The 4,736-nt window shown below is 38.2% G+C and overlaps 1 pseudogene; it reads right to left on the bottom strand.

The window, feature by feature from the left end:
- Positions 1-400: 400 nt before the first annotated feature.
- LOC104677904 lies at positions 401-1,970 on the bottom strand (annotated as a pseudogene).
- Between the last annotated feature and the right edge of the window lie 2,766 nt (positions 1,971-4,736).

The following is a 4,736-nucleotide window of genomic DNA, read 5'->3' as shown; positions in this document are numbered from 1 at the left end:
AAAAAAAAAAAAAAAATAAACTGGTTAAGGTTGTAAAAAGAAGAAAAAAAAAAAGCCTATTACTAGACTCTGAATCCCCACCATCGGCAAAATACAGTGCACAATTTAACTGCTTCCTCAAGATAAAACAAATTCTATAAAATATAATGTTGTCTACATTATAGAGATGATTCTTCTTATCTGGGGAAATAAGTAATTGGGAAGCAGGTATTGTTAAGTTAAAATACAGTGTTCTTTAAATGGTTTCAAATTTTGCTTATCAGAGGTAGTCAACCGCAATGCAAGCCTTCCAAATTCAAATTCTGTCTTCACATAAACTTTCTCACATCTGTTCTTGATCTTTTTAGGGAGAGGGTGAAAGTCCACATCTATTTCTGTGCTGAAGTTCTGGCAGGTTTTCTCATCTGAAACTTTTCTGCTGTTGCATCACGTTTTCAGACTCTAGCACTGTTTCTCTCATTTCTGCACAGGGTGGTGTTGGAGTACAAGGCAGGATGGGGTTCTGATCTCCACTTGTCTGGTCTGCTAGAGAATACTTAATATTTGTATATTTGTGCCCTTTCCTCTTGCTTTTCTGCTCTTCAATCCTGTGCTGTAGTGTTTCAATATAATGCTGGACTGCCATATAGATAAATCAGTACTGCGCTTCTGTCTGGACCATCCCTGACCTCTGAGACCACACCATCTGGATGGTTTTGAGAACATCAATGTCACAGTCAACACCTTTCTCTCTGCTTATGTCAATAAGAGTATCAATCACAATCAACGTCCCTGTCCGGCCAATTCCAGAACTGCAGTGCAACACAAATGGCCCTACATCCATGATGCTCTCCTGTTTATGATGCTCCTCCTCCAGGAAGTCCAGCATGCCCCCGGAGTCGCTGGGCACTCCATGGTCCAGACAGGTCTGAAAGCGGTATTGTCAGACCATTCTCTCCATGTTCCCTTGTGCAATCTTTGAAAGTTTAAGTTCTCTTAGCGTATAGTCATGAAGGGTGCTTTCTTTGACCTTCCTAACATGCATGACACCATATTCTTTCAGAGCATACTCGTCAGGCCAGTATTTGACACATTTACTCTTTCCTCTCTCCACTTCTTTTGTTGTCATGACAATCACTTGGGAGTTTTCCTGGAACACCATCTGCAAAAGTTACTCACCATGTTTTGCAGGCAGCCTTGTGTGGCAATGTAACTCTTTTTGGACTTTGAATTGTTGCACTTGGTTTCAAATTCAGACATGATGATATTTGTATTGATGTAATCTGAAACAGGCTGATTGAGATCACTGTCTTGTAAGACAACCCTGGTATGATCAAAGGGCAAGATGCTTTCATATCTTTTTTTGTTTTTGTTTTCTTGTCTTTGACCCTCTTTTCAGCTGTAGAGAGTTTTGCCCTCTTGTTGTTGTAGTGTCTCAAATTCTTCCCAAAGCCTTGTTTGACTTTGTCTATGGCTCAGCTAATTTGCTTAGTTCTCAAACTCTGCAACATTTATACAAGCATTTATACAAGTCGTGTTAAGGGGCTGCTTGAGTTGTAGCACTGTACCCAATGTTTCCATCATAGGATTCTTCTTATAATGTTCCTCAAGATCTGTCAAAGAATCAAACTGTTCTCCTCCACCAACGTCGTATTTCAGTTCCTTTCAGAGGTAGGATCTGCACAGTTCAGAGGATATTTAAGCTCAACAGCATCTCCATTCTTCTCTTTTAATTGTCCATGATGTTCCACGTAATACTGGACCAACTCAGCCAAAGTGGCAAATTTCTCTCCTCCATACAAGTCATAGTAATCACCAGTGTTCTGAATCTTGATGTGGGTGACAGCTCCATTTCTTCCAATGGAAAGTGTGAAGTCTCCAGGGTTACTTTTACTAGGCCTTGCCAAAAAGCTGCCATCAACTCCTCTTGTCATCAGGTTTTCTGCCTCCATACCAGTGATATTTGGGTGAAACCATCCCCGCGATGTCATGTTCCTCCCGCCCTCTGACTCCATGAGGGACCCGCTCCTTGCTCAGGCTCCGCTGGGTTCAGTCACATTGGGCTGGCCCAAGGGAGGCCGGCTTGGGACCTGACTCGGGGCAAAGCCAGTCAGCCATGCACAGACCCCTCTTCCAGGCCTCAGGATCCCGGAGACTATGCAACCACTTCCCGTTCCAGCTTGCTCCTCCTCTGGCTAATTTTTGTACTTTTAGTGGAGATGGGGTTTCACACTTTTGGTCAGGCTGGTCTTGAACTTCTGACTTAAAGTGATCCACCCTCCTTGGCCTTCCAAAGTGCTGGGATTATAGGCTTGAGCCACCACGCCTGGTTGGGCCTCTATTTCAATACGATTTTTCTTTGGATGGACATCTGGAGAAGCCTACGCTGTATTATATCACTTTGTTTTCCATAACTTGTTATAGAAATATCTACATTACAAGCTATATATAATTTCATGAATTTCAAATAAAACACTGAAGGTCTGAGCATGGGATTCAATCATACAAAATAGTAATTGTAATATCCAAAATCAGAAAGATATGAGTTTTCTGTTATTGAACTATCTCACTATATTTTTCTTAGCTTATAGGAACAACTGAAGAAAATTATGGTGTATTATAGGATAGACATGATTTTCCTGAATTTCCAGTAAAATTTTAGAGGCTCTCAGAAGAAGACCAACAGTGCAAAGTAGTAAAACTGAGATATCCACTATTAGAAAGATGCAAACTTCAAAATGATATTCTTGCCATTTGATAGAATTGCTTTTGTACATCTATACATTCAGTTTTGTTTTGTTTTCTGAACTGGTTATGAGAAGAAACAGAATTTTTAGGAAATGAAACTTTATTTTCCACTCTATTTTAGTTTTGTACATTAAACTTCTTTTATTTAAAATATTTTGCATTTATTTTCTAGCATTTTTTCTTCTTATACTTATGTGTTGACTCAGGGGGTACCTGATAAAATAGATACAACTGATTATTCCTATAAAGATGTATATGCCCCCAAAAGTGGAAGTTGTCTTACTTTTTCATAATTCGTTTCTTTATATTTGAATAACACTTAAATGTAAAGGTTACATGGTGAATACAGACAAGATAGATTTTGAATAGTCTATTGTTTTACAGACCTTTTAATATATGTTTCTGAGACTAAAAAGTAATACCTAACACTTATGCTATCTATTAGACTCATTGCTTCATGAGGATCCTCCTAGTTTCATGAGGATGCATAAGTATATTTTAGGCATCATTGTATTTTTAATGCCTAGTATTGAGACAACAGTATGGGAGGGGCTCAATAAATAGTTTTCAAATGTTTAAGTCTGGGGACTAATTTCAGCAGGAAGTTAATGTATAAATATTTATCAAAACACCATTGAACCCTTAAAGTTGTTATGATTTTTTGTAAGTGTTGATAACAAAAACAGATGTGATTTTGGCCTGCTTTGTACTTATAATCCAGAGATAGAGAAGCACATTAATCAAACGCAACAGACACTATAAATGTGTATCCATCTTTACTGCTATAAAGGAACTAACTCTTTGAGAGCTTATGGAAGTAAGATTTGACATAATCATGATTAGTGAAAGTGGAAATCAAAAAATGGAATATAATGCATTAATGGTTGAATAATCAAAAAGCCAGATAAAAAGTGGGGCAGCATAGAGAAGCCAAGACACAGGAAATAGCACATGAAGTGTAATGCGATATGCAGGGGCATTCTTAATGAGTACAGAGACCCCAAAAAGTAAAAGGTCAGAGAAGACAGAGCAAAGAATACAATAAAGATGCATGATATGAAAAAAAGCTGAAGAGACACTTAGGGAGAGGGTTTTAGGTTTTTATTGATCAGGATAACAGTTGTCTTTTTCTTTCTTTCTTTTTTTTTTTTTTTTTTGAGACGGAGTCTGTTGCCAGGCTGTAGTGCAATGGTGCAACCTCAGCTCACTGCAATCTCCACCTCCCGGATTCAAGTGATTCTCCTGACTCACCCTCCTGAGTAGCTGGCACTACAGGCGCACACCACCACATTAGCGCCCAGCTAATTTTTGTATTTTTAGTAGAAATGGGGTTTCACCGTGTTGGCCAGGATGGTCTTGATCTCTTGACTTCGTGATCCACCCGCCTTGGCCTCCCAAAGCTCTGGGATTATAGGCGTGAGCCATTGTGCCCAGCCTAACAGTTGTCTTTGTCTAAAAAAGAATGAAAACAATTAAAATATTTTGTGTGTTTGTTGGCATTTTCAGATTTTAAAATATTATTCTGATTGCTATGGGGAAAATGGAGCAGAGGTAATCTATGGCTAGTATGGGAAAAACAAAAAGTTAACTGCTGATTTCCAGGTAAGCGATATAATTGCATGAGCAGGTATTGTGGTGTAGATGGAGGGAAGGTTATAAAATACCTTATTTTTTACTAGGTAAAACAAATAAGAATATATGCAATTCTATAGCTGATAATGTCATTCACCTACATAGAGAACATTGGAAGAGGCACATGTCTGGGGCAACTGTGTTTTGTTGGTAGCACATAAACCTGGAATGCCTTAGATATATTTAAGACATGATATTAAATATACATATTGTATTACCCATTACAAAATATCTGCCTTTCAATAAAATTATTATTAGTCATGCCCATGAAGAAAAGAAGCAATGAAGAAAGCAAACAAACTAAACTCGGATATGATACAGATAAGAAGTTAGTTATCTGCAATAGAAAAAGTAGACAACTTAAAAGATGGACAATT

This window comes from Rhinopithecus roxellana, chromosome 3, assembly GCF_007565055.1.
Source record: "Rhinopithecus roxellana isolate Shanxi Qingling chromosome 3, ASM756505v1, whole genome shotgun sequence".
Taxonomy (NCBI): Eukaryota; Metazoa; Chordata; class Mammalia; order Primates; family Cercopithecidae; genus Rhinopithecus; species Rhinopithecus roxellana.
The sequence above is the reverse complement of the archived record's forward strand: the minus strand, read 5'-3'. Positions and strand labels throughout refer to the sequence as shown.